The 27839-nt window shown below is 39.3% G+C and overlaps 1 long non-coding RNA gene across 1 annotated transcript; it reads right to left on the bottom strand.

Annotated features, from left to right (window-relative positions):
- Positions 1–26: 26 nt before the first annotated feature.
- Positions 27–22228, bottom strand: LOC101750019. The gene is made up of 3 exons (XR_001463344.3): positions 22149–22228; positions 21553–21652; positions 27–669 (listed from the first exon to the last, which is right to left on the bottom strand). It is a non-coding gene; the product is annotated as an uncharacterized LOC101750019 (long non-coding RNA).
- Positions 22229–27839: the final 5611 nt, after the last annotated feature.

Genomic DNA, 27839 nt, shown 5'->3' with positions numbered 1-27839 from the left:
CAGGTATTCTGTGGGCTAAAGGCTTAATGGGGAATTACATCATTGCCCGTTTTCATGAGATATCAAAAATAATTAAGGGAGTACATAAATCTTTCATTCTACTAAGGTAACACAGATTCATGTGTTGACTACTCTGGAATATAGACGTTGGACAACTCTGATTGGAGGATCATTTATTACAGCCTTCATTACAACGGATGAATGCCGTCTCACTTTATGCAAATTCTGAAGATAGTCTCCTAGGCTCTTGCCTCTCTAGTCAAGGCAGACAGTATGCAGTGCATTATCCTGGGTCTTGACAGATATTTTGTAAAGGTGACCACGTGCAAGTCTAGGAGTGAAATCCATACATAGCTACATCATAACAAACAATGCCTTTTCGAAGCAAGCAGGTACTTGCTGCACCAATGTTAACGCTTCTTACCTCATTTGAAACATTATTGGTGAGAATCTCAAATTCCTGCAAGTTTCACTTCATCACAGACTTTTTGCAGCAAAAGCAAAAAGGTAAGTGAAAAGAAATCCTCTTCAGTGATGGTGTTACCCCACTGACCCATTTCATGTATCGTAACTGCAATCTCTTTTAAAGAGTTTGAGGCTTGTCCTGTCTACAGCAGATGTCAGCGGCAGGTTAGACATCATCAAGTGACAATTTGCTGCCAGAACTTCCTGTAATAGGAACCAGAGAACAAATTTATAGGAGTGAGTTTTCAGATCACACACTAGCTCTGCTTAGCACAGGATTCAGAGAACTCATTTTACATCACGCTGCACTCCACACAAGTCACAAGAGTGAGAACCATCATTGCTCCATTTCTAATCTGAGGACAGCTTCTGGCACGGAGAAGTAGAATAGGCAGAAGAACTGGTACAACTACACTGCTCCAGACACAGGTTTTTATTGTGTCTAATCTCTACTATGACTAACCTGTTATGCCAGTCAGGCTCCGATCCAGCTTCTTTCTGATGCCTCTGTGCTAGGAGATGTGGCATACTGCAGAATGTGGTTTTTAAGTACTATGCTAGTGCTGCTACAGGAAGGACTTGTAGGCCCTGGTCCAAGGTATCTTAATACTAACTGTCCTAAATGCAAAGGAATTTCAGGTGCCTATAATTAAAGGAATCCCAAATAATTACAGGAATACATTGGAAACCAAGAAGGTTCAAACACTACTACACATAACACTTCAGAATCAAAGCCAGAACAAATGGAGCTTTGGAGAGCCTTCAGTATAGGCAAATCCTCAATGCTTCTGAACAGTACTTAGTCCAGTATTAAAATAGACATTGGCTGAAGTTATCACAACAGTATTTGCTTGAACAGGAGAAAAAGTGATCCAAACAACTCAGCGTTCCAAAGAGGTCCATGTGATTTTAGTCTGGCCATTAGGGAACACAGAGCTATTTCCAATTATTTTGATACAGCAAAGGATATAAAAGAAATAGCTGATTATGTTTGCAATTTCTACTATCAGAAAGCAAATCCATATTTTTAATGACTCCAGATAGCATTTGTCTCCAATAGTAGGCAGCATTTGTTGGGAAATGTTTCCCTACGTTGTGAACACATCTTAGGGATCATTCTGATAAAACCCATCTATCTCAAGACAAGCAGAACACTGAAAACTCATGTCCCTTCTTCCATTTTAACAGTTTATCACCCAAACTCTTGAGCATATTAAAATCATTTTGCACTGCATAAGGTAGCTGTAAAGATGGAATCATCACTTATTACCTTAATACACATCTACTGGTTTTCAAGGTATAATAAATGCACCTCTTTATTGAAAAAAAAAGAAATAAAAATAACAACCAAAATCAAGAAAAATACAAGGAAGAATGTGAAACAAAGGGGAGTATAATGGTTAGTGTAACCACCTGATAGCCACAAAGCTGACAGAAAGATGTAGGTGATAAGAAACGACACAGTGTTTTCTGCTTTATTTGTAATCCTCAACCGGTGAAAAGTGAGCTGGGATTGCTATGTCCTGGACCTCATCTGCACTTTGCCTGAGACTGGAGATGTGCAAATTCAGAGATCTGCTGTGGAATTTCTACACGCAGCCAAAACATAGGCCTGAGCTTGTTGCTCCTTGTTTTAATTGGGTTATTTAGCAGTAAGCATAAAGACAAAAGAAGCACCTGAGCAGACCAACCACACTTTTTTTTCTTAATTTAATAAACCAGGATGAGATTAACAATTTGGCTCATATTCTTACCTCTCAAACGAATCCTGCAGTATACAAGCTCACACTACTATTGCCAAGCTTTTGCATAAGATACATACAGCATAAGTGATTTTTCAGGCAGAAATAGATTAATTAGAAAATTCATCAACAGCTTCATTTCGTTTTAAAAAGCATGAATTACCAATTTTAAAATTAACCAAGTCAATCAGGAGAGGTCGGATTTGATGACAGTAAAGGGGAACAAAAGGAAGTTGATCTTTGTGTTGATGGCAAAATTCACCCCTTTCCCTACAAGATACAAAAAGAAGGAAGTCCCCAAAGAGTTTATAGCAGGTATTACCACTGAGAAATCAAAGAGGCAATAATATGAGTTGCAAGAAAAGTGCAACAAGCCATCTATTTGAAATTTGTTTTTCACACAGTTAGTACAAAAACAACTGCTCCTGCAAAGGAGGTCAATCTACCCACGCATTCATCTCCAATCAGCCAGCACTCTGAGAATCAAAATGTGATTACAAATCTCTTGCATCCCACAATGAAGGAGTTTTTCATTTCAATTTATTACTAGTAGCATTTTACATTCATTATGGTCAGGGGGTGAAGTGAGAACTAGGTACTTGCTGGTTCTGAATGCCAGCACTTTCTTGATTATGTTACTAGATCAACATCTAGTATAGATCAACATATAGAACCCATATTAAAGCAAACAGGCTCTCCTGTAGGCACTGTCATAGTGAAAGCTTTCATACCAGTCTTAATTTCTAACCCAGAACATTAAAAGGCTAAAAAAAATAGATGTAGGACCTGTCATGGCTACCAAAAAAAAAAAAAAGTCTTGAGGATTGAGCTTTGTTCATTACAATGGCACTAAGGATATATTTGTTTCTATAAGCGTTTCTTAAAAATACACACAGTGGATCAGTACCCCTTGGCTTTAAGGTACTGGCGAGGATGTGTTTGTTTTTGCTGTTGTTGTTATTTTTTATCCCTTAAGCTATTCAGCAAAAGAAACGCAAAGATCAAAATAAAACTGATGGAATTTTTATATAGACATCCAGGTCCATAACAGGCGAGCAGTCCTATTAACACTTCACAGTAGAAACTGCCACTGTGACAAGTTACAGTGACTCCTACAGGAGCAATACAACCTGCACACCTTGGAGAAGATCCAGAAGAGACCCAGTGTACGCATCAAAAAAAGGATCTTACCAATGGCAACAAGCAAGAAAACCAGTCTTGGAAGAAAATAGGAGAATATGACCTTAGTACAGTTTTTGCAGAACTTCTGCCGTTTACATTACAGATGTGCCCCATGCACACCAGTCATGGAACAAAGCAGTCACTCTACCCACAGCAGAGTTAATGCATATCTCATCTGAATGTGAAGCTAGATGTCCAACTAAGGGAAGAACAGCAAGGGAAAGGACAGAAATGGTCCTAGAAATGAGAAAGTGTAATACATATTATTAGCTGCTTTTAGCTGCATGGAAGATTTGTTAATCTAATTATTCTTTAAGAGTGCAAGCTTTATGCAATATGTTATACAGCTGTGACAAAAAATAGCTTTGAATCTTACATGTCATCAGTTTGCATATCTTTCTTTTTTCTCCCTTTGAGTTTATCTACTTTTATCCATTGGACTTACATACCTTGAAGCCAATCTTAACATATATATGGATTTTCTCAAAAAGAAGTCACATTCACACTTGTTTTGAAAACAAACAAACAGATTTTGTTTTACCATCAGCAGGCCCACGGACCCCAATTTTCTGCATGGAGAACAAAACTGAATTAAATTAGAGAGAGTAATTACAGAGAATCAGGAGAAGGTATTACATTCCTTTCTGAATAAGGCCAGTAGAGTACAAGGGGTACAAAAATCAAGACCATATACCAAGAACAGCAAACTAGATTATCCTTTCTACTGCTGGCTGGAAAGCCATAAATACCTTGCATTCTCCTCCCAGAGTCACGAGGCTTTTGAGCCTATGGAATTTTAAAGCTTAAACATCTCAATGCTTTAAGAACCCTGGACACCCTCCTACAGGAAGTCACATTTTGATTTTTCTGCTACCAAGGTCCAAGCAATAGGAAAGTGATTCTCTGCAAAGTTACGTAATAGAGGAAAACAAGTTACAGTAAAATCGACAGTAGTGAGAAGGAGATAGTGCTGCTGAGTGTAATATCATCAGTCATAAACCATTCATGCAAAGCTCACCACTTGAAGCATATGCTTAATGTTTAAGCCACTCAGTAGGATAACCAACATATTTGCTGAAGTTAAGGGGACATCATTTAAGCACTCTTTTTGATTCAGGGGCAAAAACCTTAAAATAGATTAAACTCATACCCACAGAATATTGACTGCCTTTGTTTCCTGTCCTCTTACTGCTTCCCAGCCTTTCAGAGAATCCTCTACAAAAGCTCCAACATGGTACTGTATTAATGAGGATTTGTTGTTACTAAATTCTGGTTCACTCACCTACCGCCAGCCAACATGGGGCACAGACTTAAGATCAGAGCCTTCTCTTTGGTGCATAAAACAAGGAATACCAGTTAGCATTACATGCTTTGAGACAAGTAGGCAAGTAGCACCCTGTGCCAGCAGCTAAGCTGGTCCCAGTCCTTGCTCTACAAGACTTACCCAAACAATTTACTCATTAAAAAAGCAAAACAAAAACCACATCTAGCAATGTCATGTGCAATACTACATCACACATGCTATGTTGTGAATAATGAAATGCTAGACATGCTGAAGTATTACACAATAGTTCTGCTGCTGAAGCAACGAGGCAGAGATAGCTGGATTACACCGCTTTATCTGTGCAGCTGAATCCTCATTACTGTAGAGTCAAGGCATTTCTTGACACGTACTAAGATGATCTTATGTTAATGAGAATCAGAAGAAAAACTTCCTTCACACATACGTTAAGCAATTCCAAAGGACAAACAAGAGACTACATCAGGTTCTGCTGAGCTCCACTCATCCCAGCTCCATTTTGCACTCACTTATTTCACTTTGTTTCCACCAATCAATCTTCCTCTATTTGCTGTAGTTTCAAACAGTGTTTTCAAAGCCACTCATGAACTCAGCAAATACAAGATGCATACTTTTGCATTAATTCTAGTTAAAACAAGGGAACTGCTTATTTTCTGTGGTCTGTTTCCACAAGAGTGGACAAGTGGCAATCCTTTAGGAACTGGAGTCTACAGTTATCAAATATTTTGTGGGTTCAGAGGACAGGTTAGCACAAGCATCTGTCAGGAAAGACATCATTATAGGTGATCTTGCCTGAAGGTAGGGAGATTGACAGGCTAGCCTCTTGAGGGCCCCTCCAGCTATAGTTTACAGGATTCTCTTTTTTTCTATTCTTCCCAAAGCTCAGGGAGAATAAACCAACAAGTACTTCTCAGTATGTAGATTATGCAATTAGGAAGAGCAGTGCAGGATTTTGTGGCATTTGTACAAAGATTCTTGTGAAAGAAAGCAGTCACCTTGCTTGGGACACTGTCACATTTTGGAAACTTTCTGTGTCTTTCCACAAAGAAAACTTCTCACAGCATGAAGAGGCTAAGGCCCCAAAATATTTGAGACTAGTGGAAGCCCATTCCCAATTCAAATGAATGAACCCGAGACAGAGTTTACAGATGGCAAGGTATCTCAAAAAATGAGGCTCTGTTTATTTTAGGCTGATATTGCCCTGACACTTAGGGAAGAATACACTATTCCCTTATTATCATTGGCCAAAATTACCTCTAGACTTACCAGTTCTAATGCATATTATTGGACTGTAGTCTTTGTCTTGTGTGAGAAATAAAGGAGAAATTTAACAAAATGACTGAGAGATTTACAGGTTCTTCCATGCTACTGAAATTCATTGTGATACAAGAGGTTTTTGGGGAAAAACTCTAATCAACAATAGCAATGGAAACGCCTAGTGTCAAGGAATACCGTACAGTATTAGTATTATTTCAGGACTGGCACAGCAGAAGAGCAGCACTGAGGAAAAATGAATCTGTCCATGACTGACACATCTTACAGCTTCAATGGCATGATTGTATCCCAAGAGTTGTCACTCCAGAGCACGTTACCAAGTCACCACAGCAAAAAAGAATTTGCCACAAATTTGTGCTCAGAGTGAGAAACCACAGAAGCAAGTTAGACAGAGATGAAGATAGGAAAATATGCATTTGATAGGAGTTCTGCCTGCCTGGAATTCACTCCTGAGCATCAGCAGAAGTTTACGGACACCAGCCCACCTGGGTATTGACGAAACTGATTCCCCAGATCCTGCCTGTTCCTTCTTCTCAGGGCACCAGGGAATGGTCATTAGCATCCAAGACATCTGGGGGCTCATTAAACATCAAGATGCAAAGGAGTGGAGAAGGGGGGAAATCGGGAGTTTATTTCAGTAACAGTCACTTTAAAAAAAAAAATCGTTTATAATGTAGAACTCCCTCAAAAATTAGCTTACATACTGATATAAATTGGTTTTCTTTGTGGTCTAAAATTGACTTGCAGTTCACTACTTAGTCAGAAAATAGCTACTGAAAAGCCCTGGCCTCAGAGCTTTTGGACTGTGGACTCCTTTCATCGTGTAAACAAATGCTTCAGATTTAAAGCTTTCCCATAATTGTTATGCTAACCTTGGAGTGAAACCTCTCCATTTGCATTTGAAGGAGCTAAATATTAGGCAGGAAAGAAAGTGGTCTTTTTAAAAGCATGAGAAAATGTTCCTTCTTTTTGGTCCTCAACCATCTGGGCAGGCCCTGCTCCTCTCTCTCTGGCAAAGGCAGAGAGAAGGAAAAGGGGCACGGATGGTGGTAATCTTACTGAAAGAGAATTAAGAAATTCCTTCAAAACATGAATGAATGAGACTTCCTATAGGGGAGGAAAGTCTGTGTCCCAAGGAGATGGAAGAGGTTGTAGGCAGGGGGAGGGAATGCAGACACAAATGCATCAGTGAACAAGTAGGCAGTGAAGCACCTATGTTTTATCATGATTTGCTCTCAATCTGCTCTGGAACCCAAAGTCAGACTTCCTTACAGACCCTGTACATGATCCCTGCAGTTAATAGGACACTAATGTTTCTTCTTTCGTTCTTCCAAAGCTTAAAAGTATTTAACAGCGTATGCATGCACATGCATACTCATGTATGTGTATTTGATCAGTTAACGTCATTATGTCCAGACAAGAGAAAAGAGCCATGGGTTTCGGCTCTAGGTTTGTGATGAGGAAATTTTATCAAGTATTTCAGCAAGGGTAAAAAGGACAACATGAAAACCATATAGTTTAGAGTGCAATCTAGATAAAATTTTCACAAGGTGAATCATTCTTGTTTTTAATCAGCTATATGAGGGAAACTGCCTCTGTCTCAGCATAGGTCAGGAGATCTCTCCACTGAGTCTATTCAGAGTTAAAACTCTACCCAGGAAAATTAGTATTCAGTATTAGCAGATTAAGCACGTGACAGAGGAAAACAAGACTGACAACCTTCTTAAAAATAATCTAAGCCAAATTATCTGCTGGCACAACTCTGCTCTTGAAGTTTTGCCAACAGAGAGTTTGGTGTTACACTTTGAGCACCAAAGGAAGTTATCACAACACGTTCTCTCATAACCAAAACAAACACAAATAATTCATTGTAATGGAGAGAAATAGAGCAAGGATTTCCAGATTATCACCAGCCAGAACATCAGTTTGTGTTAGCTGTGCTACTGGTTTCAATCTATTTTCCATCTGTTTCCCTGCAGAGCAATGGATTGACATACTCATTGCATTTTCTGTTAATGTCAGAAGCAAACTGATGTTTGAACCAGCAAGTCAGATTTGCCATATCTTGGTCAAACATAGCATGAGAAATAGACTAACTTCCCTTGATATCTTCCATTCAACAGAAACATTCCGGATTGCATCTGAGTAAAGGTTTAGTTTCTAGAGGGGGGGATAATTATAGCATATTGTTTGTTCATTTTACTCTAGGGTAAAGTAATTCTATCATATTTCGTTTCAGAGCTGCACAGTACCAAGTAAGGGATCTAGCTATCAGGAGAACCACACAGAATTTTCCTGAAACTATTCCTTGTAAATAGGTACAACCTTGTAAATAGCCCAACTCAAGAGCCACCAAAATGGTCGCCCTGCATTCATAAGCATCATCTTTGTACTTTAGTACACAAAGTGAAAATCATCCCATAAGGGCAAAAGCATACAGTGGGCTTTAATCTCAGTTCACTTTCAATTAGAGAGGTAAAGCAGGATACAAAAAGCAGGTATAACCAAGCCTTGCTATCACCTGCACAATTACTGCTTGCCTACCTGAAGTCATCCACAAAACTTCACTCAGCAGGAGGGTGGACAGATATAAAGAAAACTAAGAATCATATAACTTAAACAAACTAACAACAATAAAAAAAAGGTAGACATATTCACTAGGCATTGGTACAATTCTTTCATGAAGGGAAGGGGGAAAGGGGAAGATGGAAAAGGAAAAGGGAAACAGAAAAAGACTACTTTGCCTCCCTCCCAGTAAAGAGAGCAACAATGCAGAAATGAAGACATTGGATTAGACTTAATTGCCGTGTATGTTTTCCCTACTGACACAGTGAAGAAGGTGGATAATGAGCTCCCAACTCCTCTTTGCTGTGAGATTGTTTAAAACAACTTCAACATCTTTTACTGCCTACATTACATTCTAGCAGCAATTTTTTACAATTTATCACAAATTAGATTTAATCCCTGGTTTTCTATATTTATTTTACAAAGCAATATCAGAATACAGAAACGCTCTTTGCATTTATGTAGCTAAAGTGGTGCCTGTACTCAGCAGTGTTCATGCACACAAACTACTGTTTTTTTCAGCTGTACGCTCTGTCAGCTGCAGAGCCTCTATTTTTACGGATGGGGCAGGGATGTACATTGTTAGCTCTGTCTCATTCATACTTCGCACACCTATTAACAAGGGAAGCAGAGGAGGAAGCAGGACCATGAATGTATGTCATAATAGTTGGGATCCACTATGCACCAACATCTAATTCTGATGCAGCTGAGCTTCAAAATTTATGCGGGTGACATGAGGGGCTTTTTTCCTACACCAAAGGTCCAATCTCTCAGAGTGACACAAACTCTCAAAGTACCTCCAAAACGTAAACATTCCAAAAAAGCAAACAACAAAAAGCTAACTTTTGACAATAGCCTGGAAACCAGGTACAATTATTTAATCAATTTTTTATCAGTGGAATGCATAAGGCTTTAGGTTCCCAAACTGTTAAACTACCACAAGCCCAAGAGGAAGGAGGTTAATAATTCACTTCCTGTTACTGGTTCTCAATTCCTGGTTCACCTGACTTTGTTTCTGATAGCTTTTATCAGTTTCAGATTGAGGTCCCAGCAGTTCACTGCCCATCTGGTTATTAATAATGCCTTTGTTGTGTTTGTCAGCGCCTAATTCAAGACAGAATGAAAATTCTTTAGCTCATGCACCAAATACATTGGAGGACTATTTTACTGGATATACTGTAATGAATCCATGGCTAAATATATATAGCAACTGTAGTCACTGGCCAAAATGCAAGGCCACTGGCTCCAAAAACAGATGCTTCTGTAGCAGCTCTGACAATGGGCAGAATAACCCCATACTGTCCTTTTTGTGCCCACCAAGCTTCTAACCAGAACCAAGCAGCACAGCTCCGGACAGAGCAGCTACTCCTGCCAGCACATTGGTCCTTGGACAGTTAACTATTTCATCCTCCCACACCCTGCACGCTCAGGGACAATTTTTCTCTGGTGCATTAGCCAGCTGCTCACAGATGTAACAGATGCTCAATTTGACTAGTTTTAACCCAAAAGACATAATTAGTGGTCATTTAGCACAAACACCAAATAATGTGTATTTTTTTAAAATAAGATAATTGAACACAGCCACACTTCCACAGTGAAGTGTGAGGACCACTGATGCTGAGCCCGTGGGGTTATGCATGGTGGAAGCCTGGATTTGCAACAGGCTTAAAGTTTTCTCCTTTTCCAAACTGTCTCATCCTTTCTTCCCAGTAGCAACAGAAGAGTCATTTCCCTCAGAAAAAAAAAAAAAAAAAAAAAAAAAAAAAGTGTCCTCATCAAGAAAGAAAGACTATCTGTATAGTTCTTTCATATAGATCATTGATTTTTACTGCATGGCTATATCCTTGATGTAATATCTACTTGCTAACAAAGAGTCAAAGAACATTACTCCATTTTTGGGACGGATTTCTTTTCAGAGAATCAGTGCAGCCATCACATGAAGCCATTTGGACAAATTATAAACTCTAGCATCACTTGCTTTCCCACATAATTCTTTTTTCTTTATTTTCTCTGCACATTGTATAGTTGCAACTTGACATCTTAAAGAACTTCATTAGTGCATAGAGTTAGGCTAGTCTGTGAAATATTTGATGAAATGCAAAAATCTAGTAAAAGCTTTCAAATATCAGTACCTCAGATTAGGCTCCAAGCTCTTTATTTTGACATCTAAAACAGATTCATTTCCCAGAGAAGATGAGTGACCCTGTCATATCATCTTTCTTTTGCAGTCTCTGTTTTAAGGAACCCAAGTACGATAGTCAATCTCACATAGATTCTAATTAAGAATGGAATTAACAACAGTCTTTGGAAAGCATTTAGGAGCTCTGAGGTGAGACTGTTAAACGCACTTCATGCTGGATGCTCAGTGTTGCATGACGCATCCAATAGGACTAAGTCTCTTTAAGTGCACACACTTGCTTCTGAAAACAACATGGAAGCACTTCTGAATTTATGCCTGACATACACCATCTTTTACAGAGAGGCTTCCTACAGGGTTCTTAATATACAGAGCAAATGGCAGATAACAGACAAAATCCCTATTGCTGTTATAGGTGACAGACTCGTGTCATCAAGCTCTTGGCAGCTAACGCAGAAGGAAGGGTACATAATTACACACACTTGAGGCTTCATTTCCTCCACAAGCACACTTCACTAGTACTCACCGGTAAATATACTTGCACATCTTCAGGAAGACAAACACTGCTTTAGCAGAACACATCGTCAATACACTAATTAGCATTGTGGCTAAACACATAGCAGATCCATTATCAGCATTTCTGTGGTCTTTCCATACACTGGGGAAAGCCACAAGTTATCCCTACTCTACCTGTTGATAGCAAGTGCCAACAAGACATGATATCATATCGTTCGATCTGCGTTGTCTCCTGCACATCGTATCTGAATACCTCTTGTAGCAGAAAGATTTAGTATCAGCATAAGTGATGTGGCAACAACTTTGCAATACAGGACCAAGTTTCCATTCAAAACTGCAGGAAATGTGGCAAAAAAAAAAGAGATTCTTCTCCTGGCTGTGTCAAATGGGGAAACGCCACTTGGAAATGAAGATGCCTGAATCCCACAGAGTGGTCTTGCTGCTGTTAGTACTGGGTGGCCTGCAGCTCCACAGCAGCAGCACGGTCAGCGATGGGCAGAGCTGAAATAAGCAAAAGGCAACGGATTGCCTTTCTAAGGAAGACCTACACTTCGCAGCTTCCTACGGCCAGAATACTGTCCTGCAATACGCATGCTATTTTACCACCAGAAAATTAAGCACTATCCATGTGATGGCAAGCATACCGGGTTTTTCTGTTTAGTTTGTTTTGTTTTTAAACAAGCTCTGCTAATGACTCTCCTTTGGCAAGACATTTCATCCGTGCTTCCCTCTTCTCCTCACATCTAGTCTGTATGTTTCTTGGAGCAAGAATGTTTTATGTGGCACTTCCCACAAGGAATGTGGTTCTATGTGTCTGTCAGGAAGCCAGATTTGAATTCAATGTGCTCCACTGCACTGTCTGCTGCAGACTTCTTTCATGACAGTAGGCAGGTCAGGAAAGCCATGCACACCTACTCTGTACAACTCTAAGATGGACACTGAATGAAGTTGTGTGTACTTGCCCACTGCTAGCAGAATTCACAAAGATGACTATTTGTGCTGAGGTTTGTTGGAGGCTGGTAAAAATCAAATAATAAAACTCCATTTGTATTAATGTTTTGCTCAATAGGTTCTCCTCAGCCCTTTCTAACTGTATTTTTCTGGTGCTACCAATTTATATGTTTCTACTTTGCAGACCGCGTTACAAAGCTGTAACAGAGTAAGATTTTAGGGAGACATCCTACCATGCCAAGAATCCTCTGACTTTCCAGAGGGCAGACACCTCCCAAAAATTCTGCTCTCATGCAAAATGTCGTACCTTCCTCCCCCTTTCGTATGCCCAAATAGAAACATTGACATTTTCAGGCAATAGTTGTTGTTTGTTTGTTTTTCCCTCTTTTTACTCTTTTTTTTTTTTAATCTTTCCTCTTTCCTTCAAAGCCTTTGTAAAGTTTTGAGACAACACGAGGCTTATAAAAGAAGTGGCTGCCTCCTCTCTCTGTCCATGTTCCTTGTTCATTCATAAATTCCAAAGTACCCTGCACAACACAAAACCTTTTTGTGACTAATATGATGTACGTATCATTACATTAGCCATATTTACGAAGCTATAAGCAAATTATGTTTTGCATCACAGCCGTGAAGACAAATATAGTAATAGAATCAGGTAGCTTTCCAACCAGATGGAAATTTGCTAATGCAATAGGAAGTTGCTTATTAAATACAGTGAACTTCTGGTGTCAGGAAATACAAACTGCAAGCACCATCAGGTGAAGGGAAAATGGCTACTTTAATGATCCTAAACACTCTGCTTCATACATTTCTCCTAATTAGAAAAAAACCTGTCAATACTTAGACTCACCTAAACTGGGTTGTTAGTTTCTACCTATATATATATATATAGGTATTACATATATATATATATATTACAATATACTGCTAAAGAAGAGGTGCTTAATTATAGCATGTAGTTTTGATAAGGTTCTTATGTAAGAACCCACTTTCTAGAATACAAGTCATAATGATTAAAAAAAAGTTTTTTAATCACCCTCAACTTATCACTCATCCAGAAAAACTATCAAAGGCAGCCTTTTTTCCTGCTCATATCAGGCCCATCGTCATTGTAGCAAAACTTATATCAACATCACAAAAAAACCAAAGTTTCTCCTTCACTTGTAAGATGCATCATCTGCAAAACTGCTAAACACAACCGGACTGCACAAAACGGATATACTGAAAACATACAACTATGACAAAGATCAAGAAAAGCAATTTTCTTTTATTTAGGTCCTCAACACTGATTACTGCAAAGTACCTGGATGAGAGGCTGGGTTTGAACTACCAACCAACTATTCTAATATGATCTGCAAAAGAGAGGAACCAGGAGGGTTAAGCAACTTCTGTTTTAATAGTCCTCCCAGTCTCCTGGAGGAAGGACACTGTGAAGGACAAACTACTAGAATGGTGCCAACAGATCTTCCATAATTGACGCTCTATCAGTGTGTTCTTTTTAGTGGGTACATTGCCATTTTCTAGTTCTTTCACCTTGAATATTTTGCTTCAAAATTGCTCTAAATGGTGAATCTTTGCGAGTGCGGGTTTTTAAGGGTACTGCTGGGTTTAAAATGCTAAACTATCTTTTTTTTTTTTTTTTTTGCTCTGGGTTGCAAACAGCAGCATATAGATCCCTCAGCACAATAACGCACCCATCTTTTTTTTTTTTTAATATAGAAATTAATGTCACAGATTCACACTGTGTTTTGTTTTGTGTTGTTTGAACTGCTTGCTTTTTCTGAGTGTCAGAAATCATCTAGGAGCACACAGTCTACCAGAAGTGAGCACTGTCAGTCCAAGAAGCAATCACGTCAACGTACTTTGATGAGATGATAGGTGTTAGTTTGAGATGATTGATGTTAAAAGACATGATTGATGTTAGTTTTGCCCTCCCATCCTTCCCTCAGAACTCAACAAAACTGCCTACTAACCACTACAGTAACCCAAGAGATAAAGCAGAGAATCATACTTAGAGAATAACGGATTATAAACAGTCACACAGACATATGCACTAAGGCAATAGCAGAGTATTAAAATACAGTGCCGCAGCAGATAACCAAGAAAACAACATCCTGCTAATGCAACTCAACTAATCCTCTCCTCTACCCAGGCTAACTTAACCTATGTAATACAATACTGCTCAGATCTATTATAAAAGTCTCAAGCTCAGAGACATATTTTATCAAAATTGTCATTAGTCAGTGTCCGGCGTTTGCCAATTTAAAGCTAAAGTTCTTAGGCAGCTAAGGCTGTATATATCAGAGGTTAAAAAAAAAAAAATGTCACAAACACTACTCTCATTGGGAAGTAAGACGTGTCTATTGCATTTGCTTATGGTCTTTCAGGGACAAAAATGGATCCTCTGGGAATTAAAGGAGTCAAAAAGAAGCAAAATTAAACAACATGAAGTGCAAAGTTATAGAACCATAGAATCATTAAGGTTGGAAAGACCATTAAGATTATCTAGCCAAACCATCAACTCACACCCACTAAAAAATTTCCCCCAGAGCCACATCTTCTCATTTTCTTGAAAACCTGCAGGGATGGTGACTCCACCATCTCCCTGAGCAGCCTGTTCCAATACAACGTTGTATATATGTTGTACATGTAAGGACTAATGCCATTCTTGAGAACACAGGTTTATCCCTAGAATAGGAAAGGGAAGAGAAGCAGAAGATCATTGGATGAAAATGAGAAACAAATGTTACAGGGCAGTAATAAGGAAATGAAATCCCTGGATACACTAATGTAAAAATAGGTTAGACTTCATCTCATTTTCACCTGTTCAAGAAGAAAAGAGTCAAAATGAGCATAGCAATGAGTTGTAGAAATTTTACTTTATAAATGCACTGATACAAAAAAACACTCTGATGAAGAGGCTAGAATGAATTGGAAACCATTGCAACAACCTCAATGTGTTGTGCCTGGATAAGTTAAGCTACAAGACAACCAGCGCCAATGAGCTACCCTGCATGCATGGTCAAGTCCTGCCTTTTAAAGACTTTCCGCTATCAAGAAATGCCAACACCGATGCAGGTCCACTCAAAGAAGCATTCTTCACTTGCTCATCAATATTAGACTGACCATGTTAATGGCTTTCCCTCTGGGCGCCAGCATTGCAAATGGCTGCTTACTACAGAGACTTCAAACTTTCCACAAAACACTGCACCTTGCCTCTGTTCCCTGATAGCAAATCTTTGCTTCAGGCAGGCACAATACGTTTCTTTGTGTTACTTTATGCCCACCTCTACACATGGAGGGATGTTTGTGCAGGAAGAGAAGACCAAAAGGCATGCAGTTAGTTTAACAGCTGAAGGATTGTTGGGACAGGCTTTCAAATCCAGGATTATCAGTATGTAAAGAAATTCCAGACAGCTAGCAAGAATTAACTTCTACCAATCAAGGCTCCTTTTCCTTACAACTGCATAAGCAGTAATGTAGAAGACTGACTCTGTGTTATTTTTCTTTTCTCCATGTCACACAGTTTTCTTTCTTTCTTTAAGCTAGCAAAAGATGCAACACATTTTTAAATAAAAGTTGCTTGTAATTACTGTGGCTTTAATGAAATATATTTCAGTTTGTATGGCTTAAAATTTTGACATCATTCTTGGCTGCAGTATCATTCCCAATTAGAAATACCCCAAAGAGTGAGAATTACAAGAGCCATTAAATATGTCACAACACGGGGTGAAGAGAAGAAGTGCTGGAAGTGGAGCCTTTTCAAAGAAAGCAGAGGAAATTGTGCTGCACAATGAGTGCAGAATATGTTTTTCTCCTCCTTCCCACCTCCACCTCCCACCCCCCTTCCCATGACATACAGACACACATTTTATGGCCTAAAAGCCAACCTAAAAGGGTGTGTTCTTTCAGGTTTACAGCCTTGACTAATGGAATTGCTCTAAATAACATTTTGATCTTGTAAGGTCACACAGAGTGCTATACCTTTCCTTTAACGATTCAGGTCTGGACCAAGCATTTCCCAGAATTGAGATGGTAATGAAGTCATTAGTTTCTTCCTACTTGAAGCTCGAGCTAGGAAAGAGAATTCTATGGGCAAAGTCTGAGAGGGTCTTTTTCATAAAGCTCATACCCAGCTGAGCTGTAACACCTGTTACATTTTCCCAGGAGCCCGAGCTGCAGAGCATTTCCAATCTATTTGCTCTTCTTCTCCTACAGCACATTGACAAAAGCTGGGGGAATGGGTTTTCTATGGCAGTGCTAATTGAAAAATCTGTGGCTAGTGCAAATGTTAACTCAGATCCCAGCTAAGGCATTGATGATTATTTCCTTGTCTTCTTTGAAAATACATGCAATGCCAGACTGCATTTAAATTAAAAACACACATTTGAAATGGGTTTTTTGGTAATTCCTCACCTTCTATGTATACCATAAAAGAGGGAGAATGACTCCAAAAAAAGCTACTGAAATAAAAGCCTTTATCCTAAAAATTTTTGGTACTAAAATACAGTCACCGGTCTGTAGAGAAGGACAGCAATAAGCACATGCCAATAAATACAAAAGTGTTATATAGTAATTCTTACAGAGGGAAATAAAAATTATTAGATAAACATTTTTAAAATATGGTTGCTCATGTAAAAAAAAATAAATGTGGAACATCAAGTTTCATCCCTGAACATTTGTGGGAAAGAGTTGCTCCTTGTTCATTGAAGGCAGCAATACTTAAGATTTATGGAAACTCCAAATGGCTGAAGTACGAGCTATCCACAGGTTTGTCTCAAAACTAAAATATATTTAGCAATCATCAAGTATTTTGCTTTGTCACTGGTACCTTCTCAGATCTCCCTCAAAAGTGAATCCATTTAAAAACATGCTTTGTAGAGCAGAGTTAGGTATTACAATGCATTTTGCTCTCACTATTACCAGCTAATTAACACACATTCGAACACACAGAATAATAGAGATCATTAGAAAGAAAGCTAGTAAACGAACATCCCTTGATTTAGGAATTCATTTCTTCTACCAGGTCAAAATAATCCAGATTTACTGAGCCCCAGAACATGCCACAAGCCCTCTTCTCTGTAGTGAAGGTATGGTCTAAGGCTAGGCTATCGTAAGCTTATTGCTGCAGGCCTACCTGACTATTGCTAGAACCACTGTGAATTTATAATCAGAGATGGATTGAAATCTTACAGAGCTATCTGACTAAATAGTATTTCCAGCATCTCAAACATAATACTGATGTTCCAGTACAATTGTATTTGCTTAAAGTCAAAATACATTGCTGCTTTTTGCTTCACTTATAAACTTTTATCTTTGAAAAGCAAACCTGAAAAGTCTCCAGAAATGAAAATAACTAGGGCTTTTTCTTTTTTTCCAGTTTAATTTTTTTATTATTATTGCCACACCGGATTTCACAAACATACAGTACTAACAAGTGGAGTACAGTGTGGAAGTTTCTGAGTATGTTTTTAATGCTTAGGAAGTCCACATGGAATAAAGAAGAGGGATAACACGTACTTATTACTAACATAATTCATGTTGCATCTGTAAGAAAACAGCACTCAATTGAGAAAGAGTTCTCATTTTTATGATTATGCTAAAATATCTCACTAGAAATCAGTAAAACATTAACGATGACAGGCTAAAGCAGGGACTTTCTCTCCTATACCTCTCCCCATGAAACATCAATAGTTATTACTATTTGTCTTTTAGTATTACAAACCATCATGAAGTATATTGTTCACTTAGTAAGCAGCTCTTACCAACTAAATGCTGATCGTTTTGCTTAGAGCACAGTATACCTACCCTCCTGATAAGTAGTCTATTCAACATTGCTAAGAATGGCAGACTTTCTGCCATGACTTTTATAGTTTCAGAATATTGTACTGCTATCTACCAAGGTGTATACACCCAAAATCACTGGATGAAATCACACCAGTGTAACGTCTTTTAAAAAATGCCCTATACAAAGAAGCGTATGTTAAAGGTTGTAGTATCATAGTACCATAGAATAGCTCAGGTTGGAAAAGGCCTTCAAGATCATCAAGTCCAACCACAACCTAACCATACTACCCTAACAACCCTATACTAAATCATGTCTCTGAGCAATACTCAGCATACTTGTACTTTCCTATACCTTTACTTTCAGGCAAGGCCAGCAAGGCGGTGAATCACGCCTTATCACCCCAATGGAGGAAGGTTTTGGGGGCAATCAGGTGAGAGCACCTCCCAAGCATTTAATCTCAGTTCTGATCAGCAAAAAAAAGCAGCTCAGAATTGCCCACTGAAAGCTCCGCCTTAATTCTTCACTGTATAATGCAGGTGTGGTACTTAATGTATCTGCAAAGTGCTAATTCCCGCATAAAGCTGTCTCACCAGACACATCCTTCTTGTGCATGGCTTTCAAAACTGTTCTCTCACTTCCTTCAAAACTGCCCATTCCTTCAACATAAAGTATGCCACCAGGACAAAACATTTCTTTCATATATTCATCCAAGAAAACTGCATAAAGACCAGCTCCTCCCTTTCTAAATACCTGGTAAGCAGCTTCATACAATTCTGCTTTGCACTAGTTATATTCAGAGTACACACTTCTAAAAGCAAGCAGTATGACCAACTCTGTGCCTTGGAGGCCTCACCAGGGTGTATACGGTTTTGGGTGGCACAAAATAAAAAGGACATAAAACTATTAAAGAGATTCTCAATCAGGGCTACAGAGGGGAATACAAAAATGGCGGAGTGGCTGTGCAGGAAAAAGGAGCAGACTATGAATCTATACTGAATTAAGTTCCAGTGATTCTTCCATCTAGAGTATCCATTGTCATCTCAAACACATGTTCATAGGATCATAGGGTAGGACAGGATGGAAGGGAACTAAGGAGATTGTGCAGCCCAAGCTCTTGCTTGTTTTAGCACAATCAGCAGTGAGGGTTTTCAAAAAACCCTTCCGATTCTTTTGGTTGACATCTTTAACACCACTTAGAACTAGAAAGCTTTTTAAAAACAGTGACATTTCCCCCCCTTTTTAAAATACAACAGTATTTATTTTAAAATGGCCTGACATGATTGCCATAACGTAAGAGGGTTATGAAATTATTACAGAGCATCTAAAGGGGGGAGGTGGGAAGAGGGGGAACTATGAGGATGGCAAGGGATCCAGAAAGCGAGATGTAGGAGCAGCAGCTGAAGTCCCTTGGTTTGTTCAGAACAGAGAAGTGGAGGCTGAGGGGAAGGCATCATGGTAGGCTACAGCTTCTTGATGAGGGGAGCTGAGGAGCAGCACTGATCTCTTTAGTGACAGTGATAGGACCTGAGGGAATGGCATGGAGCTTTGTCAGGGGAGGCTCAGGCTGGGTGTGAGGAAACAGTTCTTCATTGAGAGACTGGTCAGGCATGACATCCAGCAGTATCCATTGGGCAGGGAATAGCATGGGGCTATTGATTCCCTATCCAACAGCGGACAATGAAGAACCCATGAAAGTGGATTCCCAAAAGATGAAGCCAAACAGAGGAGAGCAGATCTACTGCCAACACAGAGATGGCCCAGCACCACCCAGCATCTCTGCACTTGGCCATCAAAGCACAGCAATGGATGTGCAGGAGAGCCAGGCCATCTCCCTACCAAAAGCACCCTCCACTACATCAAAGATCACAGACCATAGATCTTGCATGTTCTGCCAGCAATAAATAATCCTTCTGCTGATCATCAAGCATGGTGTGAGCACTCATTTCCTGACCCCCAGCACTCGTGAAGAGCTGCTGTTTCTTCTGCACAGAGTCCCAAAAGAGAGGGTGAGACAAGACTCATCTTGCTTTGGTCTGCTACACTGTGGGCACAGGAGGATTCCCTCTGAGGGCCCCATAGGCCTGAGGTGGGGGTGTCCCAGTCTCAAATGGATTTCCCATCAGACCAAGTCAAACAGAGGAGAGTGGATCCACCTGCTGCCACAGAGATGACCCAGTCCATAACCCAAATTTGCTGTTAATAAGTTTATACACCTCATTCTTTCTGCTTTTAGTGGACAAAGGAAGACACTGGCAAACATCCATTTGGAAATGACTGTTTCCCAGCAACTCCAAAATCTTCTAGTGTCCGGTTGCATCTTTCTCCATATTTACACAAACCGTGTACAGCTTGACAAAATTGCCAGACTACAAGCACAGGACTGAGATACCATATCTGTACTCCAGAATTTTAAGAGTAATAGTGAATTGTTTCATTTCAGCTTCACATGAATTGCAGTCTGTGTTGAGCTAAAATAAAAGCTTCAGCACTTGTTGCCCATCTGCAGCAAACGCTGATGTCCCACATGCTCTCTAACTTAGGCAGGAGCACAAACTGAAAAGGATCATTCAATGGGACGGGCGCCTCCTGTGGCATTAACAGGCCATAAATTGAGCTGTATACCTGAATAATGTTTAAACTATCACAATACAGACTGCTAATAAACATAGGCTTTATATTTAAATTATAAAACTTGAATTATAATGCACCAGAACGACACCACCTATTAACTCCATACATAAATATCCAGTGAAGCCTAATAATCTTCCATTCATATATTTACCATCTGGAATGGCTCACTTTATTGCAGTTTTCCCAAAAATATGAGGATCAACAACAGCGCCTGACTTCAGGTTGCCTCTAGAGGACTGCTTCTACAAGGTCCATTAAACAGAAAGATACCACCACCAGTGCATGACTATGCAGAGCTAAAAGTATTCTGGGAAAGTATTGGTGCACATCAGCCCTGTTCTTATCCTGGTCCTGAGACATCTGCAGCTGGTCACTGCTGGAGCCTGAGCAGTAAGACAGACAAACCATCATCCACCCTAATGGCAGAATTCTGCAACAAAGAAACCATCATTCTCCAGCGCTTACAGAGCTCCTGGCATGACAATATCTAAATTTTCTGTACTAATGTGAGTTGAGGAAATGCATTTATTTTTGATAATAACCTTTTGACCTTCAGGATGAACTTAGATGGTTCAATACAGATAGTAGACCAGTGAGAAAGTTTCCTATCAACTGCAAGCAAATACACGGAGCTGTATTTGCATATGGAAAGAAAGAAAGAAACAGTTTAAAAATAATAACTTATTTCCTCAATAAAAGTGTTCTTGGAATAAATATACCTACATACAATCATGCAAATATATACGCATTTTAGTTGTATATGTACATGGTTAAGACCACACTTCCATAGCAATGCAATCTTCCACAACAGTGCAATACTCCATATGTTTATGAAGTTATTCCTGCCACAGTTTGAGTAAAAAAAAAATCCTAAATATTATGCAATTTTAGTTACACTAAAAATTCCCTGATAAAACACTTCAAGTTGCACATTATGTACAGACTTCTACTGTGAACTAACTTGGGACAAAGCTTGCGTGAAGTATTCATACATACTCACATTTTTCAGTCAAAAAAAGGATGAGTCATCTGGAAGGTATCGCATACACAGCTGCAGCTCTTAGTCATTGATCTTCTTTCTGTTCACATCTCATGAGAGCCTAGAGATTAGAAGATTTACCTGGTGTGAATTTCCGCATTCAAGTTCCAGCACAGCTGTTTGACAGCAATGACAAGACCTGACCATTAGGTATCACCTTATTCAAGTACTTGGAGCTGTTCCACCTTTTACTAATAGTAGGCAATGTACCACAAAAAGGGGGGAAAAAGTGGTACATTTGGTTACTTCCCTGTGACTATGGAAGGCACCTAACATGACAAATCACGTATCACTCCTGATGAATGACTGTTCTACATGATTATGCTCCCTTCACCCTGCCCTAGCTGAAGGAATTTGATAAAAAAAGGTCAGCTTATTCAGATCAGTGAGGTGGAGACCTGAAGTTGAAGACAGCAATCTTATTAGTTTTACAAGCTGAGTCTAAAGTTAAAGGGAATTAAACAACACTTAAACCATTTCAGTATCCTTGAAATATCCCCATAAGTGTCTATCCTTACATTTCTTTCTACTTTTGAAAACCTGTTCTGAGTGCATACCAGAGAAAGAGAGAAGTACCACACCAGCAGTGCAGAGAGGACAGCAAGCAGATTCTCCAAGCCCACCTGTCCAGTGTTTATGATGCAATAAAGCACCACTGCACCTTAAAGTGGCAGGTGCCTCAAATTCCTGGCACTTCTCTCCTTCTGTTTCCCTCAAGTTTTTCCTTTAAACAATGTTAGGAAATACCTTACATAAGATTTTGCACTCAAAGCCTTTTATGATACATTCAATTCTCACCTTTTAAGTAACAATCAAAGGATTATATTCTGCCTCATTAATAAAATATTTACTACAAAAGAATAGTTAATATCAGAATGGTATAGTATGCCTCCTCTTCCCAAAATCTACCTCAGCAGATCTCCTCAAATTCATAACTGATGCATTAGGGAAAAAAGAAAATTACCTAAAAAAAATCTAAAAATTAAGTAAGATTAAACTTAAGTTACCAAAACCAACTGTATATTTTCCTACCTTCCTTAAAACCCTAACGATCTTCAGCTGTGACTACACGTTGCTCTTCCATCAATGACAGATCTGGTTTAAGTTTGTATATCCTCTGCTTTTGAGATATGTACTCCTAACAAGTTACTTTCCTTCAGTTGTGCTGACTCAACAGTTTGCCCAGTAGTATCCTTGATAGGATCCTGTTAATGTTATAAAAATTATATATTTTTTTGTTTTAAAAGGTGTTTTTTTTTTAAATATCAAATTCTTACAGATCTTCCTTAAAGTATCACAGTGCAGACATTTGAATTGGGTGACAGAGAGAAAGCAACTGCTTGAAGGGAGCAAAATTGAACAGTAGTATGTTGTGTAATCTACCATATCTGCTACTGAAAAAAAAAAAAATAGCATAGAGCCATAGCCATATTTTAAGCTCTTTAAATTGCTTTTTCCTTTCCATCTGTGATCAGCATGAACTCTTCCTGCCAAACTCCTCCCTGTAGAAACTGCAGTCTCCTCTCCTAGCTTTGTATCTATCATGTTTGAACATGCAAATTCTCATACAGTTCTTCTACACTTCACTCTTCAAACATTATTCACATGGAGCTTTACTATAGCTCAAAGGGATTACCCAACATCGGAGAACTAAAGAAGTAAATAACTTCATTTACTTTTTTTTTTGTGAATTTGGCATATGTTGTCTAAGATCACTTTACACAGTCTTCCTAAATTACATCACAACCCTTACAAATGCTGATCATCTGCCGTGTTCATATGGACTATAGGCTTGGTAGGGCAGGCACCATTTATAACAGTGTTCATATAGTGTGTAATGCATAGGAGGCCTCCACTTATCACCAGTTCTCATGGTAAAGAAGTTACAGTAAGACACAATAATATGTTCAATTTTAGATTTACACTTACTTGCAATGAACATCTGATGGTTTGTTTAGATCACTAAAGTGTTCTGCTCAATTAACTCTGATACTAGCTATGAATTTCAGGTAAGAGAGAGTAGCTGGGAACAAAATGTTCACTGAAAACAAACAGAGCAATGAACAAATCTCTGAGAAAAAGTTATTTTTATAATTGAGATATATAATTGAGAAATATTTGCGTATTTCATTAGAAAAAAAACTTTTAAAAATAAAAATGACATATTATATTAGCTATATTTACCTAAAGTTTCTAGAAACAAGCAGTTCATTCAAGAACAGAAAGCACCCACAAAAGTAAAGAATTTAGCACTAGGAACACAAAAGCAAGCACAATTCAGATTAAGGATGCATATTTAATGAGTAAGGTCTAAATGTGGAGCGTGTAACTTTGCAATGTGTATTTTTCTGCTAACACTTTTAATTATTATTATTTTATTTTTAAGTGAATTGACAGTTAAGTGTGAATTGTAACATAACCTCCCAACATCAATCACTAAGTAAGCCAGGGTGCAATGCTCCTCTGTTCTTTCTGAAAGTTACTATGCAAATACTGACTCTGGTTATGGTACAAGGAGCACTTGACCTGATGAATTTACATGCAGTGAGACTGAAATGTGAAGAAAAGAGACATAAACAATATCATTGAAGTTGACGATTATGAAAAGAGCTGGAGTAGCGATTAAAAGTAGAGAATAGAGATGTAGCACATTATCATGAGATTACAAAACAAACATCCTTGTCTGCTGGAACACTGCTTCTCAGTCATTTGGTGATGGCTGCCTGCTTCCTCAGGAATTTCTGGAGAAGGAAGACTGAACAGTGCTTAACTAGCCTCCCATGTGCAGCCAGATGGTTTATGGTCAGCAGCTCTATGTCCAGGTGGAGGCTGATGATGAGTGGTGTCCCACAGGGGTCAGTCTCAGGACCAGTGCTCTCCAACATCTTTATCAATGAGATAGACAGTGGGATCAAGTTCATCCTCAGCAAATTTGCAGATGACACTAAGTAGAGTGGTATTAGTCAACATGACAGAGCAAAGGGATGCAAACCAAAGGGACCTGGACAGGCTTGAAAAGCAGGCCAAAGAAAATGTAATGAAGTGTTGAACTTGGATCAGGACAATCCCGTATACATATACAGATTGGAAGAAGAACACACTGGGAGCAGCCCTGCAGAAAAGAACTAGGGGTTCTGATGGATAAAAAGCTTGGCATGAGCCAGCAGTGCACACTTGCAGCCCAGAAGGCCAACTGTATCCTAGGCTGCATCAAAAGGGGAGTGGCCAGCAGGGAGGGGGAATTGTGTGATTGTCACTCTGTCCTTGTGAGGGCCCATCAGGAGTAATACATTCAGACCTGGAACGGGAGCAGATCCAGAAGAGAGCCACAATGATGATCACAAGGCTGGAGCACCTCTCCTATGAAGAAGGGCTGAGGCAGCTGGACTTGTTCATCCTGGAGAAGAGAAGGCTCTGGGGAAACCTTATGAGAACTTCTAAACAGGAGGAAGACTGACTTTTTTCATGGGCAGATAGTGGTAGGACAAGGGTGAATGACTTTAAACTAAAAGAAGGGAGATGTCAACTAGATGTTAGGAGACAATTTTTTACTCAGACTGTGGTGAGGCACTGGCACAGGCCACTCAGAGAAGCTGTGGATGCTCCATCCCTGGAGGCATTCAGGAGCAGAGTGGAGGGGCCTTTGGGCAGACTGATCTTGTAGGTGTCAACCTTGCCCACGACAGGAGGTTTGGAACTAGATGGTCTTTAAGGTCCAATCCAACCTAAGCCATTCTATAATTCTATGAAAAGCCCCCAGAAAAATGGTGGACAGAAGCAACTAGCTCTGTCTTGAATTTATCTGAAAGACAAGTTGGAGTGAATAGAACAACATTCCAGTGAGAAGGATCATAACCACTTCAAATAAAATTACCTCAGGAAAGCAGATACTTTATAGCACTACTCTTCTTACTGAATGATATGAGACAGGAAAACATAGGAGACAGATGCATTTGGGGTAAAAGACTCCCAGAATAAGGGAGGTGGGTGAGCACCATGTCAAAAACTATGCAAATGCTTTTCACTGGAGACAGTAACTACCACCTGAGAGCAGGTACACATGTAATCAGATGCACTGCACAGCTTACTTTGTGCTATCAGGCATCAGGTATGCCTAACCCCAGTAGTCACACAGGACAGGATAAAGCTTGAAATGGATACCCTAGACTGGAAATAGATCAAAGATAAGTATCAGTAGAATTTACCAATATATGAATTCCCTCGAAATCATTACACTGTAATTGGATTTCAGAAGATACTCAGTAGTTAGCCTACAATTATATGCTTTGAACGAGAATTACTGGAAACGATTCTTCAGCCTTTGTTGCAAAGGTAGTTGGACTAAGTCATCCGAATAGTCTGTTCTTGCCTTAAAATCTACTATACATTATTCTCTGTGGCACTCCTCACCTCTGATCACATAAACAATATCAGGGAAAGTATTCAGTTCATGCTGCAGGAAGAAGCATAAATCAACTTGATGGTGTAAGGCTCTGTGGAGTAGCGCAGGACTGAGGAGCACTGCAGTGCACCTGAGGAGTGCGGAAGCACTTGGCACAACCTTGTGATCAGGTGAGGTAAAAGAATGAGAAAGTGGAGGAAGGGAAGAATCCCCAAATCTCTCCTTTGATATGGCAAATCTTCAGATTACTAGACATGGGGGCAGGGAATACTTTAGGCACCAAGCTGACGGAGTAGCCTTTCCATCCCCTCAGAAGTCTAATTCTCCATGAGGATACTTGGCTTCAGTTTACATTTGTTATCAGGACAGATTTATACGCAGCCTAAACAATAAAATACATGTGGGGAGAGGCGGAGGAGGGTAGACCGAATGCATTCTAATTTATCACATAAAGCAGGACAGACTCATTCATGTACTATTCCTATCCTCATTCACACAGGTAAGAAAGAGGAAAAGGGAGGGAAAAATCCTCAGAGAAAAAAAAAAAAAAAGCCTTTTTATTTTGCTAAAGGACCCTAGGGAAGGGCCCCTGATGCAGAGGCCCTGCTTTTACAAATGCTTCCCTTTCCTTACACAGTTCCTTTAATACGAGTAAAAATTCCAAATTCCTCATTTGTTTAGCCTGAAATCCCTTGCACATTTCCCACAAACTACTTCCTTTTCTCTCTTTTTAGCTGGACTCCCTCTCTTTTTAATGAAGAGAAGTTCAGAGAGTTTTTCCCATGAATAGATGGCGGGCACCTGGGAGTTATGAATTTTAAAGTGATCATTTTCTTTCAGCCCAGCCGGACAATGGGGATCTCCTTTTGACTCACTTTCACAGCTTTGAGAGGCTCTCAGATCAGCCACATTCCAATCAGACTGGAGTCAGATCAGAGCCGAGCTGGACTGCATCAAGGTCTCTCGCACAGAAAGACAAGGAGCAGATGGCCAACACTGAGCTCTCCTCCCCTTTTCAGAGTGCAATGGAAGGCAATGTGGGAAAGCGTTCCCCCAGCATTGCCTATTGATTTCTGAATAGGACCACCACATGCCACCAGCCTGTAGGTATGAACCTCTGTTAACAGATGGTGAGATCATTATGAGCAATTAATTCCTTTAATGTATCAGTGGGAACATGTTGGAAAGGGTGATGCAAGCACAGAGTGAATAGTGAACTTCTCATTCCTCAGGGAGAGCTGCAGCTACATCACTGAAGGATGGGAACAGTCTTTCAAGAGGGTCTGTACATACTGAGAACCAGAGCTAGCCATTTGGTCCACAGAAACGAGGCATGGTTTTTATTAACTAATCATCCCTCCCTCGTTGATATGTGATTAACAACAGATTTCTTTTTAGGTCATTTTTGGAGAGACAAACAATTCAAAACAATGGGAAAAAAAAATCCCAAACTATCAACACGATAGGAACACAGGGAATTCGGACCTAGGGATGATGAGGGAATATTGCTACATAACTCTTTGTTACATAAAATTTAATTTCGACTGACTGTAATTTAATAAGGAAACAGACTATTTGAACACAACTATGTGCATATAAATAAATAAGAGGAATTCATAATAGCTCTTTGCACTGAAAATAGAAGCATACAAAGTAAGCCCTTCGCAGACTTGTCATAAAGTTACTGCCACAGGATTTTACACAGAAATAATAGATAGTACAATTTTAATATAGCTATCAAATTGAAATGCAGAGAATTCCACAGAAATGCAGCATATTTACTGCTATTCATTCTGATCTGAGTAAATTAAAATTCAGGGTGCTAATAACAACTGTAAGACTGGGA

Source organism: Gallus gallus, chromosome 2 (assembly GCF_016699485.2).
Source record: "Gallus gallus isolate bGalGal1 chromosome 2, bGalGal1.mat.broiler.GRCg7b, whole genome shotgun sequence".
NCBI classification, from domain to species: domain Eukaryota; kingdom Metazoa; phylum Chordata; class Aves; order Galliformes; family Phasianidae; genus Gallus; species Gallus gallus.
This window is presented reverse-complemented; position numbering and strand designations above follow the sequence as displayed.